This window comes from Saccopteryx bilineata, chromosome 7 (assembly GCF_036850765.1).
Source record: "Saccopteryx bilineata isolate mSacBil1 chromosome 7, mSacBil1_pri_phased_curated, whole genome shotgun sequence".
Classification (NCBI taxonomy): Eukaryota; Metazoa; Chordata; class Mammalia; order Chiroptera; family Emballonuridae; genus Saccopteryx; species Saccopteryx bilineata.
In genome coordinates, this window is record NC_089496.1 from 21,577,658 (window position 1) to 21,593,129 (window position 15,472).

At 42.0% G+C, this 15,472-nt stretch overlaps 1 protein-coding gene and 1 non-coding gene across 2 annotated transcripts in view; both read left to right on the forward strand.

Moving 5' to 3' along the window:
• CDK14 (cyclin dependent kinase 14) overlaps window positions 1-15,472 on the forward strand; it is a 635,411-nt gene that overhangs the window by 102,501 nt on the left and 517,438 nt on the right. The window lies entirely within an intron of this gene.
• Window positions 6,381-6,541, forward strand: LOC136311272 (U1 spliceosomal RNA). Its single transcript, XR_010726708.1, has one exon. It is a non-coding gene; the product is annotated as a U1 spliceosomal RNA (small nuclear RNA).

Here is a 15,472-nt window from a genome sequence, read left to right on the forward strand (position 1 = left end):
GAGAAAGGGACAAAGCTTGTGCTTCCTTGCTAGGTATTAGATCGTAAAGTCAACTGAGCTCTCTTCATTGCTAAATTAGTTAATTTTATGAAGAAGAAATAATAATAATCTTGAGGCCTCCTACTCGGGATCATACAGCTTCTCAGGCCAGTCAGTGAGTATTTGTAGAATACTGTCCATGAATTTAACAATTGAGACTGGACTAAACTTATTCTCTCTGAATCTCAGTCTGATGCCCTTTTTATTGAATAACTTGTGAATTTACTGTGGGTTGTACATTTTATTGGAATGTTTTAGCAAGTAGAATGTACATTTTCACAGTTTTTTTAAATCATAATTTAACTTCACCAGCGTTTCTATATATCTGTTTTGACAATATAGGATTTTTGTGAAGAAGGCTTGAGTTCAATATTGGCCCCCACTGTAGTTTCTGGGCCTCCCTTGGGAGATATCACCATCAGAGAGGTTCCCACATAAATAGGATTATTTTATATTTTGTTTCAGTTGTGTGCACTCTATAAAGTTACCGATCTGATGTCTTTGTAGACATAAACCCAGGTTTCATTTTCTGCCATATAGCATTGACTTGCATTTTTCATTATGTTTTGCATAGAGGTCACTGCACTGTTATGATGAGAAAGAAAAACTGCTTTAAATTCAAGGCATTGTTTCTGTCAAGTTAGAAAAAGTTCTCCCCAGAGGGGGGCGTTTTGCCAGCAGGGTTCTGTAGCTTGTGGGGTATGGAAGGAAAAGGTATATAAAAATGGGAAGCACATGTTAAAAGAATAGTCCATGTAGCCTGTGTGTGAAATCTCAGATTTCTTTTTCCTGCTCTTAGCGGAAATATTTTAGGTTTTGTACATATTTGCTGATTTTCTTTTGAAATGGCTGCTCCGTGTATTCTTCCCCAAGGTATTTACCATGTGATGACTTCTGTGGAATGTAAATATTAAGGTTGATGTCTAAAGGTCATTTTTTAAATTTTAAACATCTACACTCCTTCATACTTAAATATTTATTGAACAAAAGTTGTATGAGTTATCTAAGCTGCTGGTGAGTCCTGGCACAGCCCATGCTCTCTGAGCCTGTGCAGCGTGGAGGAGGCGGGCCAGGATCAGCGCCCACTCCGTGAGTACCCGCCCCAGGACCGCGTCTGCAGAGGTTTCCCCGTCCGCCTGAAACTTGAGTTTTTGTAGTCAATAACTTGTCTATGTAGTGAATAACGTGGGTAGATACCTTCCTTTTAGCTTTCTCTGTAACACTGTGCACTCACGGTTGTGTTGTTGGGAGCTTCCAGGAAAGGTTCCTCAGAGAAATGGTTAGATCAGGGGTCCCCAAACTACGGCCTGCAAGCCACATGCGGCCCCCTGAGGCCATTTATCCGGCCCCCGCCACACTTCCGGAAGAGGCAACTCTTTCATTGGTGGTCAGTGAGAGGAGCATAGTTCCCACTAAAATATTGGTCAGTTTGTTGATTTAAATTTACTTGTTCTTTATTTTAAATATTGTATTTGTTCCCATTTTGTTTTTTTACTTTAAAATAAGATATGTGCAGTGTTCATAGTTTTTTTTATAGTCCGGCCCTCCAATGGTCTGAGGGACAGTGAACTGGCCCCCTGTGTAAAAAGTTTGGGGACCCCAGGGTTAGGGAGAGCAGAAATGGAACCAGTTGGTGCTACAATATAACTGCTGTGTTGCTTCTTTTGTCCCTGGAGTCCGTTCAGTAGTGTCTCAGGCATACATAAAGTGCCACTTGGTCATTGACTTTGGGTCTTCTGCTTTTTTTCCTTCTTCTTACTGCTTCCCTTTTGAGATCCTCTCTGACTTGGCATTAATCATAAACGTGCTTACTGAGCAGAGGGAGGTGTTTAAGCTGGCTCAGATACCGTGCCATTGTTCATTTATCGATGTAATTTTGCTTCCTTTAAAAATAGAGTCGTATAAAAAAAAGATGTATAGCATAAGGAAGTTAATGTAAGAAAGATCCTTGAGGAAGATCAAGTGTGTCATTGGAAGCAAGTTATTTGCACAAGGAGATAAAAACAGATGGAAGTGGGTCATAGGCATGAAAAGGGTCGTCCTCGCCGGGGTGGACACCTCAGGGGTGAAAGGGAGGGAGGGCGGGATCACTGTCATCAGGATCTGCTTCAGGGTGGAGCTCTTATCTTCTCATTTTTGCACCTTAGTGCTTGGACATGTGGCAGGGATTCGGTATATGATTTTGAAGTAACCAAGATGGAGTAACTGTCAAATGAAATGTTGAGAGTAAGCTCTACGGTAAGAGGCAAAGTAATGATCACATTACAAATACTAAGGATACAGAGAGGGCCAAGAGGAATAGAAGGCAAACAATGATTTTTTAAAAACCAATGAAAACAAGCCATCTAACATTAAATGAAAGGCCTTTAACAAAAAAAGAAACTTAGTATTCTTTACAATACTAAGAAACTTATGGCATTCTATATTAAAGTTCTTTATACAAGTAAATATCATATTAAATATTAAAATCAAACCTACTGTTTAAACCTTACTAATAAAGAACTTTTTATGTGTGTCTTGTCTAGCTGAACTGAACTCTCTTTTTTTTTAAATTTTTCCATTGATTTGAGAGAGAGCAAAAGAGAGAGGTGGGGGGAAGAGAGAGAGGGAAGGAGAAGCATCAACTTGTTGTTCCACCTACTTTGTTCCACTCAGTTGTGCACTCATTGGTGGCTTCTGGTATGTGCCCTGACTGGGATTGAACCCTGGGACCTTGGTGCTCTGGGTCAATGATCTATCCACTGACTCCTACCCAGGGCAAGAACTCTCTTTTGTTTTAATTGGAAGCTAGTATTGAATAAACTCTTGACTATATTAGTATCTGAATGATCAGATGCCAGGTTTTTTTTTTTACTAACTAAAAAACCATAACTGAAAAACCTTATTGAATATTTTCCTATTTGATGTGGTATTAATATTTAGTGTTATAAGTGAATTAACTGATTCACTGTGCATATACCAGAATCTGTGTGCATTAATTGAAGACTATCATGTAAGTGTTCTTGAATTAAAGAGCTAATTGATTAAAAGTTGAAAATATTCAAATAGGAACATGCTGAGAAAATGTTTCATTTGGAAAATTAGTAAAGGTTTGTGAGCAAGAAACTATGGCTGCCTTTTCTGTATGGATGATAAGAAGTGAAAGAAGAATTTAAGACTTAGATGGCATGTCTTGTGTCTGTGAAGACCTGGAGCAGCTATGTTGCTAATTACCTAAGAGCGGACATGCTCACCTGGGTGATATAATCTTACGTGACCAGAGTAATTTTTCCCAAATGAAATCCTAATTGCTGTTTCTTTGCTTACGACTCCCTTGCTGCAGGATAAACCCAGAACTCGGGTTGGCACGCAGGCCCCTTCATGGTTGCTCCTCATCTGTTTTCAGCCTCATTCCAAGCCTCGCCTTTCACTCGTCCTGCTTCCTTCTCCCCCAGCACCCCCCAGATCTTTAGGGAGCTACCTGTATTCCCCAAAAGGTGTTCTGCTATTTCCTACCTCTCTGCTGTACCCAGGCTGCTCTTTCCGTCTAAAAATCCCCTGGCTAACATTATGAGGGTCTAAAAATACAACTTGAAAAATATTTAATGGCTCCATTCAGCATTATATCATGTGTATTAAAGTAATAAACAATAGAAATATCTATTCTCTACCCCAGTAAGCAAAGAGAAGGAATATAGAAATGACTCATTTATGTATTTATTCAACAAATACTTATTGAACACTGTTTGCCCAGCACTATTCTTGGCCCTGGCGATTTAAGAGTGAGCAAGAGAGAGAAACTTCTGCCACCATGGAACTTTTCCTTCAGTGGAGATGATAGAGAGATAATAAATAGAAATCCACTATATAATGGTCAAGAAGAGGTATAAGGTTATAAACCAAACCCAGGAAAGGGGAAAGAAAGACCCAAGGGGGAGTGTTGATAAGATGGTTAGGGAACCTCTTTCTGAGAAGATGGTGTTTGAGGGTGGATCTCGAAGAAGGGAGGCAGCAGACTGTGGGAATACCTGGAGGGAGAGAGTGCAGCGGCCTTGAGCTGTCCACAGGCTTCCTGTTCTTAGGAATGGGGATGGAACTCAGGGTGGGTGGGGGACGGTGACCAAGGGGCGTGGTGAGAAGGTCATGGTTAGAATGTGGCATTTCATTCTAGGTCAGAAACTAAGGTTTTGACCAGGAGAGGGATTGTTTTTAAATCCTTGCTGCTTTGTCTAGACTGTGGGCAGGGAGAATAGGAAAGTAGCAGCTGAAAGACACATTAGAAGGCTGTTCTCATCGTCATGGAGACTCGGGCTGGGACGGAAGCAGTGGAGGTCTGAGAGGTGGTGGGATCTGAAGTAGAGTCAAGAGAACTATCTGTTGAATCGGATTAGAATATCAGAGAGGACCATCAAGATCCTCCAGTTTTTGATTAGAGAAGTCAAGTGTATTCATGGTAGGGCCATCTATTGAAATGGAAGATGGAGTGGGGTGGGGAGCAAAGTGTTGGGAGGGTATGGAGTCAGGAATTTGGTGTTGGACTTGTAAAATTTGAGATTCCTATTTGATATATGAAATGAATTGTCACGAAAGTAGTTGGATATATGAATCTGGGGATAAGGGAAAGGTAAGTCCTGGAGTCTGGAAAGGGTCCTGGGGACCCTCAGTGTATTGATGACATTTAAGCCATTACATTTAAGATCACCTAAGGAGCGAGTATAGGAAGAGATGAAAAGAGGTCCAAATTCCCAGGCCTGGGACACCTCCATCTGCAGAGTTTGTGAAGAAGAGAAACCAGCCAAAAAGGCTGAGAAGGCAGAGGTCGTCAGGAGGAAGAAAAGAGCTGTAAAGCCCCAGAGAAGAGAGAGTTCCAGGGCAATCAATGAGTGGTAATCATTTCACAGTATGATATATCAAATCGTTGTTGTAAACTTAAAACTCATACGATGTGATATGTCAATTATATCTCAATACCTCCTCCTGTGAAATAAAATAAAAAAAAAGAAAACAGGGAGAGGAAGTGGAGCCAATGGGATTAACTGCTTTTTGAGGAATTTTGTTATAAAGGGAACCATAGCAATGATGCTATAGTTGGGAGGTTGAGGGATCAAGGGAGATTTAAGGTCCAAGATAATTTTAGGAATAATGACACTGTCATTCCCACCCTCCTTTTTGTTAAACAATAAGACATGCTGAGCTGAAGCTGTCCTGAGCTCTAATATTTACAGTCCCTATGAACATGAGAAAAGTATGGAAACACAGAGCTTTTTACATTCTCTATGGTGTTAAAAATCTTTTTACGAAGTATCAGACTTTAGTGCATTTGCAATGTGCTTTTCTTTTAACTTCTCAGATGTTAGGTGGTGTCTTTGATCTGATAGAAAGCTGAGCAGCCCTGTGTGAGACTTTCTGTAAATCTAGAAGTAATTTCAGAGTAAAAATTCTAGAGAGGGCTTCTACGTCTGAAGCAAGATTGGTAACAGTTACAGTAGTCTTTTAGAATACCTAAATGGAATAAAAGAATTAAACATTTTCCAACTAAAAAAGAAGTGTTGGGTGGATTTGTCAATTATTAAAAAAATTTTTAAGTTCTTAATACTTGAAGAAAAGTAGTTGATACATGTATGCAACTTGATGTTAGCTCTGATAGGTGAGGTTGGGTTAGTTTTACTTAAAATTAATTGCCCACACAAATATATGCTTACCTTACATTTTCAGTGCGTTTAGAGACTATCTTGGAGAAGGGACCTTCTTCAGAGTCCTGTGGGGGTGATATCTTCACCTGTGCTTTATATACTGTTCTCACACTAATTATTAGTGTATGTGTATGCTTGCTTTAATTTCATGCTAATTGCAATAATAGCACAATAATGAGTTGTACCGATAAATTATGTTACCAACTCTTAAAATGCAGTTTCTTAGCTGCCCTACTTTATGCTGTTTGTACGTAGCTGTTTTGTAAATGAGAGAAAGAGCAGAATGTGGTGTGTCCTCGTGATTAAGCTTAGCACCTGTGATTGACTTTAGCATCTGCTTCTGCATAGATGATCATCATGGGTGACTCACGAAATTTTAACAAGAAAGCCAGTTATTTGTGTATGTTTTGAAAGCTCATGCTTCTGAATTTTATTCCTTCTTCAATCAGATGGAACATTATTATTCTGTGCAGACTCAGAAGATGAAGTCCTGGTTGCTGATTGGTACCAATTCTCTTAAAACAGCCCTAAATTTATTAGAAATGTGTGCCTGCCTATTTGGAATTGTTTATTGGAAAAGTTACTAGGTTGCTGCTGGCAAAATTGATTCTTGATGAGTGACTGAGACAAGGAGTGTGACAGCCCACACTGACGAGAAGGAAGAGCCCCGCCCTCACCCAGCAGGGGAGGGACCACCATCACAACAGTGGTTTTCCCAGAGCGAGGCTCACCCATTGCACTCTGGGCGTGCTGTCCCTGCGATTTCCTCACAAGTGGGGAACTCAGTTGCATAATATATGGTGGTGGGGCCTATGTTCACACTCTCCTGTGGTTTAAAAAATAAAAACAAAAACAGAAGGAAGTGCTCCGGCTGCTGTGAAGCAAGAGAGCTGAGACCGGTGTCAGCCCTCATGCAGAAGTACAAGCCCCAGGATAAAGGGTGTCTTCGGTATCTAAATGCTTAGTGTACTCAGTTACCACAGGATACACATTATGCTTATCACAGGGGTGTAAAGGCCTTGAATTTATTGAACATTGGTTTAAGTGGTTTCTGTACTAGTTAGCCTCACAACAACCCTCTAAAGAGATGACTGTTATTATTATTAGAGGGGTATGCACAAGTAGGTTTACAGTGATAATACAAATACATAATTCAATGATTGATAAATTATAATATAAGAATAGAAGTCTTGCACAACTCTAAACCTGCTTTGCCCACCTCGTATTAGGACTCTCATAAGTTAGATATCTTGCCCAAGAACAGATTGGGAACACAGGTTGGTCCAGTTCTTGAGCTCACGTTCTTCTCCATCTAGCTGTTCTGCATCTGAACTTACACTGAAGTTAGTGCTTCAGTGTATCTGTTTATGTGGTTTCATCCATGGTGCTGCTTTTCTCCTTATCGAACCTGCTTCATCCCTTGAGGGGGGGTGGAGAGGAAATGTGTGAGCCAAGGTGGGCCTGTGCCAGGTTGTGATCCTCAAAGTCAGGTGGGTGGTCCAGCTGGTGCTATAGTTATTATGTGCCCAAAGAAGGAGCTGGTTGTGATGGGCTCAGTTAGAAAGTTAGAAAGTATGAGTTGCTTTTTGTGTCAACTTTTTTTTTTTTGTATTTTTCTGAAGCTGGTAACAGGGAGAGATAGTCAGACTCCCACATGCGCCCGACCGGGATCTACCCGGCACGCCCACCAGGGGGGGCAACGCTCTGCCCACCAGGGGGCGATGCTCTGCCCCTCCAGGGCGTCGCTCTGCCGCTACCAGAGCCACTCTAGCGCCTGGGGCAGAGGCCAAGGAGCCATCCCCAGCGCCCAGGCCATCTTTGCTCCAATGGAGCCTCGCTGCGGGAGGGGAAGAGAGAGAGAGAGAGGAAGGAGAGGGGGAGGGGTGGAGAAGCAGATGGGCACCTCTCCTGTGTGCCCTGGCCTGGAATCGAACCCTGGACTTCTGCACGCCAGGCCGACGCTCTACCGCTGAGCCAACCGGCCAGGTTTTTGTGTGAACTTTTATGTGAACTGAATCTTCCTTGAATGATTAGGAGACACCATGATTATTGAGGGGCTCTGATGCTTCAGGGGGATTCATAAACTATGCTATTCAGTTGGTCTTTGTTTTGTGATAAGTACGACTCCATCTTCCCTAAATTAGAATCAGTGCCAGGAGAGGAGTGAGAGGGAAAGATGGTTTCCATGTTCCCCAGAACTAGCTGTTGTGACAATTCCCAAAGTTCCCTTTTTCTTTAGGAATATGGAAAAGGAGTTTGGTTGTCTGCATCCAGGATAACTAGGAAAAAACACGTCTTTGAACCATCTGGGCAGGCAGTGTGCTTGGTGTCCCTGGACTCCATCCAAATAGTCTTCCACCAGAAAAGAGAAAAGAACCATTGTTCATGAGGGTTCAAGTCACGGAAATTGTTCCTCTTCTAGGCTGTGCTCCTATGACATTACAAAGGTTCTTTGTTAAATTATCAAATTACATCCAGATAGAGATAACAGTTCTTGTGCTAGGAGTAATCATCGCTAGTCTTTGAATATACAGCCCCCCCCCAACATTTATTGAATTCTTTGTGACTCTAGTATTCAGAATTTGATTGAAAATCAGCCTATTGTGATCCATTGTTCTGAGGCCTCCCTCCTTCTGAACTTCCATAGTCTTCTCTTATACTTCTGTGGCAGTTATTTCTTATAGGTATTTGTATAAATAGCTGTGAGAGGAGCAGTTGTGTCTCATTCATCTTTATACCCCTGTAGTACTTAATACAAAGGTTACTAAATGATTGGCAAATGAGTAGAACATGACAAAAATCCTTTAGTAATGAAGTACAGAAAAAGCAGTTTACTTTAGAATGTCTTCTTAGCACTTTCTTTACATATTCCGTTAGTCCCTAGTGGACATTTGTGGCTTTTTCCAAAATCCACTTCTTTAATTTTTAATAACTCTCTTTCCTTCATGTCCAGAAGCCTTTAAAGCTCAGAGTTGATGTAACAGCCTGACTTCCCTTTCGTAATTCCTATGACATTTCTTAGCTACTTATGGGTGGTGATATTTACCAAAACTTCTAAGTCAGTTTATTTCCCTTTCAGTACCATGCCTAGAATTTGAGTACCCGCTACCACAGCAACCTGGATGTCTGGTTAAATTAATTGGTCCAAGTGTTCAGGCTTCCGACAGGTGCAGAGAACTGATTAATAGATAATGCTCCGTGACTTGTGGCAGTTATACAATTTTCCCTGTAAGTTCTATCAAGAAATTAACAATTTTTAACATATATGCTAATTTAGTATAAATTTATAGAAATGTTGCTGTATATCATGGGAGGGAGAAGTTGCTTTGTAAACACCTTTGGCTGCTCCTGAATCTGTCCTTTCCTACATGACGTGAGTCAGCATCACCCTTGAGTCTCCTTTCCCTGGGCTTTAAAGCAGCACACCCGTTCAGTTTCTGAGCTCTGGCCTGAATGTTAGTGTCTCACAGCAGCTCCGCGTTGGTCTGTACGTGGATCTCTATGGGTACTAGCGCTCCTGCTTACAGGGAGCTGAGGATCAACCTGCAGTGGCTGGAGAAGAAAGCAGGATTTATTGGGAGGGTAGTGTGGCCGGGCAGAAACATGGGCCGAGCACCCACACTTCCTCTTCAGGGCTAGTGACACTGACCCGGATGGCTTCTAAGCTGATGCTTTCTCTGCTTTGCCGCCATCAGGGGTGGAGAGATGGGGTGCAACACAGTTCTGGTTGGAAACGTCCCAGGAATGACTGGCTGAAGTTAGGACCCCTGTTTGGTCCTGGACAGGGTGCAGCCCTCCCTGCCTCCTTCAGGGCAGGCTGCTGAAGGAGCCATCCCAGGACCCTGTCTTACTTTAACAACCACTCAAGAGAAACATTTCACAAGGAGTGGCAGAAAGGATTCAACCAATATTTGCGCTCTGCTGTTGTCACGGCTCTATTGGATACAAAAGGAGTGTGGGAGTAAGTTAAAACACTCAGAAGCGTTAATGTCACTGTCACGTGTGCATTTTTGCAGTGGAGCTCCTTCTTGTTTATGACAGTGAGACTGCACTGGTGGTACGATCGTCTGCTCATTCTTCCTTGGATAAATGGTTACTTTGGTTTGCTTTCTGTTCTTTGAGAGTGATATTCATGTAGTTTTAGAATGATAATACCAGTATTAGCTTTGACGAGTGAAACACTAAGACACTGGCCACAGGAAAGTTAATTAAATTTTATAGGAGCACATATTTTAATTTCATTTGTGATTTGGTTATCTTTTCATCATTGTGTTTATTGTTGAATGGACAGTATTGTTATTCATTCTTTCCCATGGTCCTTCCTGTTTTATTTTATTTCTTAGGTGTATAGAGTAAGACAAAGGAAGCAAGTTATTTAATGACTACTTCCATTTTAATATTTTAAAGTACATATTAGCTCGGTGGCAGGGAATTTCTCGATTTAAAAACGTCAAAGGTAATTGGAAATTATTTCTCATTTGTCTACTTGGCAGGGAGCTTTCTTCCTTCTGGGGATTTTTCTGGTTTTCTAACTAAGTGAAATTTTACAAAGCTGGCATACAGTTCCTAAACACAATAAAGCTGACTTATAACCCTGAACTAGAAAACCTTCTCTTCCCTTTTCATAGTTAACTTAAAAACGTAGCTAAGTTTTTAAAAACCAAGCCTTAGCTCCTTAAGAAGCTTTTTGATCGTCCTGGATTTGTCGGCTCTCCCCTTCCCAGCATCCTGACATCAGGAAGAGAGAAGTCCTCACATCTTTTCTCAGTGCCTTTTGCCTTTCTTCTTGCTGCTACCTGAGGATTTTGTGTCTGCCACTGAAGCCTTATAAGTTAATGCGCATATCTCAGATCATATGAGCGCTGCACAATGGGAGCTCTCTGATACCGTTCTTTTGTGAATGCAGTCATAATAAAATCACCTGGACATCTGGGTCTTCTGCTTCATTTCACATGTGGGGCACCACATCAAAAATCCAGTTGTGTGTTTTTGCTGGGGCATGAATAGGAAAAAAAAGGAAATGCCCTGCATTTTATAGATCACCTGAATAAATAATAACTATGTAAATGGGTATGTATATGTATGGAGGAACCACGTAATATATGTTTAATACAAGTACAAGTCTGCTGTGGAAAGGCCTAGAAATTTAACTGAGGAAAGCAAAGACTGAGATGCAGACATTGTTACCTGGGGTCACTGAGGGCACAACCAGGAACACAGCATACAGGGAGGAAGAAAATTGTTCTCTAAAGAGGAGTAGGGTAGCAGTATCCGATTTCAGGTTTTTGAAATATAGGCAAAAAATGAGGCCTATCTTTTTATTATTGTAATTGGCACCTACCTGTTTCTGTTATTAGCTGCATAAACCTCAACCTTCCATGCTGCTTTTATTAACATAATTTAAAGTTCCCCTCTTATAGTTCTGTCTTTGGACTTTTGATTTCCAACCTAGCTGGAGTCCATGACTGAACTTTCTTTACCTGGACGTATTTTCTGTAGGTCAGCAGCCCATGATTTATCTCTAGCGAGAACCGGAAGTAGGGCATCTATCCTGCTGATGCCCCAGGGTGGGCACTGTAGGGGTCAGAAGAGGTGAAGAAGATATGGCTCGTGTGGGCCTGTTTGGTAGGAGCGTCTTGCTTTTACTAGTGTTCTGGATATATTAGGGTTTTGAATGGTCTGCCCCCAATCTTATTTTCTGCATAAGCCCTCTTGTTTTTAGGGTGGAATTTTACATAATGTAATGTTTTTTCAGAGATAGATTTATTGGGTTGTGATAGAATTACATGATAAAATTTGTTCATTTTTTTTTCTCTCCAGAATCCAGAAAATACTCAAAATTGTTTAATATTAAGAAGAAAATTCTAAAGTTTCCATGAAATGTCATGAATGACATATGGCTATTTTTGGTATTGTGGTTAACGAATGGCTTTTAACCATTTAATGCAAACTCTTTCGGAGTGTTTTGAGAAAGTACTTTAAGTAACTTCCACAATGTTTTGAGAAAATATTTTAAGTAGCAAGATATCTTTTAATATATGGGAGTGTAAATTAATGACTGGCATCTGTAGAGAAGCAGTAATTCATACAGTTTTTAGGGTTTATAAAAAATTAGGGTTTAAGTTTTCTAAAACATCATAAACATATTTTGATAAGTCATTTCCTGAACATTTTACTGTAAAAGTTTACAATAGAAGGAAATTGCCAGGGTTATATGGAAATAACTTGAAATTCGAACTCTTTTAGGGAAATTTTTATCTTTTTAGTATCACTTTTTATAATAAAACATTTTTCTCTTCTTCAAAGCTTAAAGTTTTAATGAAATTCATTTAAAAAGTAGGTGACTTGCATTAGATTTATATGCATAAGTGGTCTTTACTCTTACCTCTTTTCTAATTTTTGAAAACTTTTTTCATTTAATGCTTCTTTTCCTCTTTCAGTTAAATTCTTTCTCTAGTTCTTTATTCAATTACTTCTTTCTTTTCAATTTTTTTTTTGTGGGGGCCCATCTGTCTAATGATCTACTTATATAGTGAAGGTCAGGCTTCCAGCAGCCTCATAGGCCTGAGACAGCTCCAGGTCAGTTGATACGAAACAATGAGTTCTACACCTGTGAGAAGAACTACAGAGCCCATAGGGCACAACCTGTGGTTTGTGGGTGCCTAAGCTAACATTTCTCTACTCAGGAGAAAATTCCTAGTTATGTTTAGAACCCATCTATTAACACAGACCTCTGCCCACAGTTTTCTAATAAGCCTGCTTACCTTGTTGCCCAGTACGTGATGGTGGAGGGATTGTGGCGAGACTGAGAAGTGTGGTGGTGTCAGAAGGGGGAGGCACACTTACAGTCATAGGAAAGGAACCCTAAAGGCAAAGAGAGAATGAACCATGGAGAATGAAGCGGAGAATCGCATAGATGTTAGTTATTGAACTGAGGACCTGTGGTCCTGTTTATTCTCCATTAAACCCTAATGGCTGTCAGTAATGCTGATAACTGACCTCACCGTCGATTGAAGATTGGATTGTCTTTATCATAATCCATTAAAAAAAGTCAGGGTAGCCTGACCAGGCGTTGGCGCAGTGGTTAGAGTGTCAGACTGCAATGATGAGGACCCAGGTTTGAAACCCCAAGGTTGCTGGCTTGAGCGCAGGCTCATCTAGCTAGAGTGCAGGGTCGCTGGCTTAAGCGTGGGGTCATAGACATGACCCCAGGATCGCTGGCTTGAGCCCAGAGGTTGCTGGCTTGAGCAAGGGGTCACTCCCTCTGCTGTAGCCCCTGGTCAAGGCACATATGAGAAAGCAATCTGTGAACAACTAAGGAGACTAAGGAGCCACGAGGAAGAATTGATGCTTCTCATCTCTCTCTCTTCCTGTCTGTCTGTCCCTATCTGTCCCTCTCTCTGTCACTTCCTCTGTCTCTGTTACAAAACAAAAAAAAGTCAGGGTACTGCATAACACTCTTTAGAATTTTTAAAAATCACATATAAAGGCAGGCACTTCAATAAATTAATTTTCATTTTTTTGCATAATGTCCTAAGCAAATGTCAGATTCTACCATTCCTGTCAGTGGTTTACTTTTCTTCCTTTTCCTCTATAGCCAGTGAGATGTGATTTTCACAGAAGACTTTTTGTCTCTTCTCTTTAAAGATAGACCCTTTCTACTGTTGTTCTTTTATGGTGTTCTTTCAGATACGTCATATTCTTAATAGCAATACCCTGTGAACCCTGTGTGACATGAACAGAGTGATGAGTTTCCTGCAGCTTTGCCCTCTGTCCCCTGTTCTTCTCTGTGGCCAAGTGTCTTGCATAGCTGTGTACATATGTTGATGCTGCTCTTTTTTTTTTTTTTTTTTTTTTGGCCTTTCTCGAGCTCCCTATCCATTTCCACTCAACAGGGCTTCGGAGAATGAGTGTGAACTACTGTCATCCGCAGCTCCTTCTAATACTTATTCAACAAGTGCTGAATGCTTCCCCATGGGCCAGGAAGGGCTAGAGAACAGACGAGCGGAACCCACTCGAGCAGTTTGCATTCTAGTGCAGCTTGGAGGATAAACCAGTCAGGCAGTTGGGTGCTGAAGCCGAGCTGCAGCGTTGGCATTGGGGAGGGGAGGTCCCAGCAGAAGCGGGGAGCCTGAGCAGGACTTTGAGGTGGAGATTCCTGGGATCCAAAGAAGTAATGGGAAGGAGTTGCCGGGGATTAACATGCTAAGCGGACAGAGCAGCAAAGAACGACTCTTGGGGCAGGAATCAGCTTTGTGGCAAAGAAAACTCTCCCATTGTGTTCGAAGCCCAGTGTGGTGACCTCTGTGAGTCCCCTGCCAGGGGCCACCCAGGCCGAGTGGCGGCCCTCCCTCCCCAGGCTTCCTCGGTGGCAGCCACCGGCTGTGCACAGCGACCATCCTGCTTCCTGGGGCTGATGTTGGGCGCATTTGTTTCACTTGACGCCCCGAGCCTTCTTGGCTTTCCCCCATTCCCTGTCCTGCCTTCTCACCTCTTTTCTCTGTGAGCCCGTCCTCAGTGAGTTGTATGAACGGGAATCCTGGCTTAGCTCTCTTTCTGGGAACCCCTGACCTAACACACGTAAGTAATCTCTGACCTTTTCTTCTGGGCTCCAGATCTTCAGACAGGCGCTTACCCACCGTGTCCCCTTGAATGCTCTCAAACTCCCCATGTGTAAAATTGAATTCACGGTCGTTTCTCCTTCTCCTCAAGAGTTTGTTTTTCCTGTATCTACTCCTTTAGTTTGTGACCCCACCTTTCAGCTAATTATACTCAGAATTCAAAGTTTTCTGGATTTGCCTGGATTTTCCCTTTCCATTAGTCCTCGTGTCGTCACTCAAATCCCTCACCCTGATGTTTCCCCCCTTATTCGTTCCATCTCCACTTCTAGTGCATCAGCTCAGGGTTTGACTGAACCGCTGTCTTAGTCTCCTGGGTGGCCTCCTCCCCTCCTGTCTAGTCCGTTTTTATACCATTACCCCCTTGTGAAATGAAAAACCCCATCCAGCCACCCTTCTGCTTATAGCCCTGTACTTACTTCCTGTTGGATTGAGTGGCAGCTTCCTGTGGGCTGAAGCACCTACTCTGTTAGCAGAGCTCACAGTGCCCGGTGTGCCCTGGCGCTGGCCACTCCCCCCGTGTGAGCTGCTCGGTGGTTTTGCAGACAGCTTCTGGTTCAGGCCTCTGATCCACTGGTCCTGTCCTGCTGTTCTCAGAGGCACGTCCCCTCTGTCCCTTCGGGGTGGTGCCTGGAAGCCTCAGCTCCTGCCGCCTCCTCAGTGAAGTCTCCTGGGAGCTACCCAAGGAGCACTGTTTGTATCCAACTACAGTGCTCGGAAAATACTCATTTCACTGAGTGGTGGTCACCTGCTTTATTTTTAAATTGGTTTCCTGGAATACAGAGAACAGGGTTCACTTTGCTGGGTGCATCAATACATGCTTTTTGATGGACTTAATGAAAGAATAAAGGAGAGACTTTATTATATTAAGGTTTTGGCTTTTACACAGCCTAGCTCAGTGAATACAAATACTGTAAATGCTCTTATCCACCAACTCTACCGAAAAACGATAGAGGAACTACTTAGATGAAGTGACTCAAGGTAACACTTCTAATGTGGATTTTCCCCAGGGAACATTGAGTGAGGGGGTGGGGAGGTTATGGAAGCCCTAAAATACAGAGTTGAGAAATTCATTAATTTGTTAAATATTTATTTAATATTGCTAGATGCCTAGCATTGTGTTATGTGCTTTGGCGGATTAAA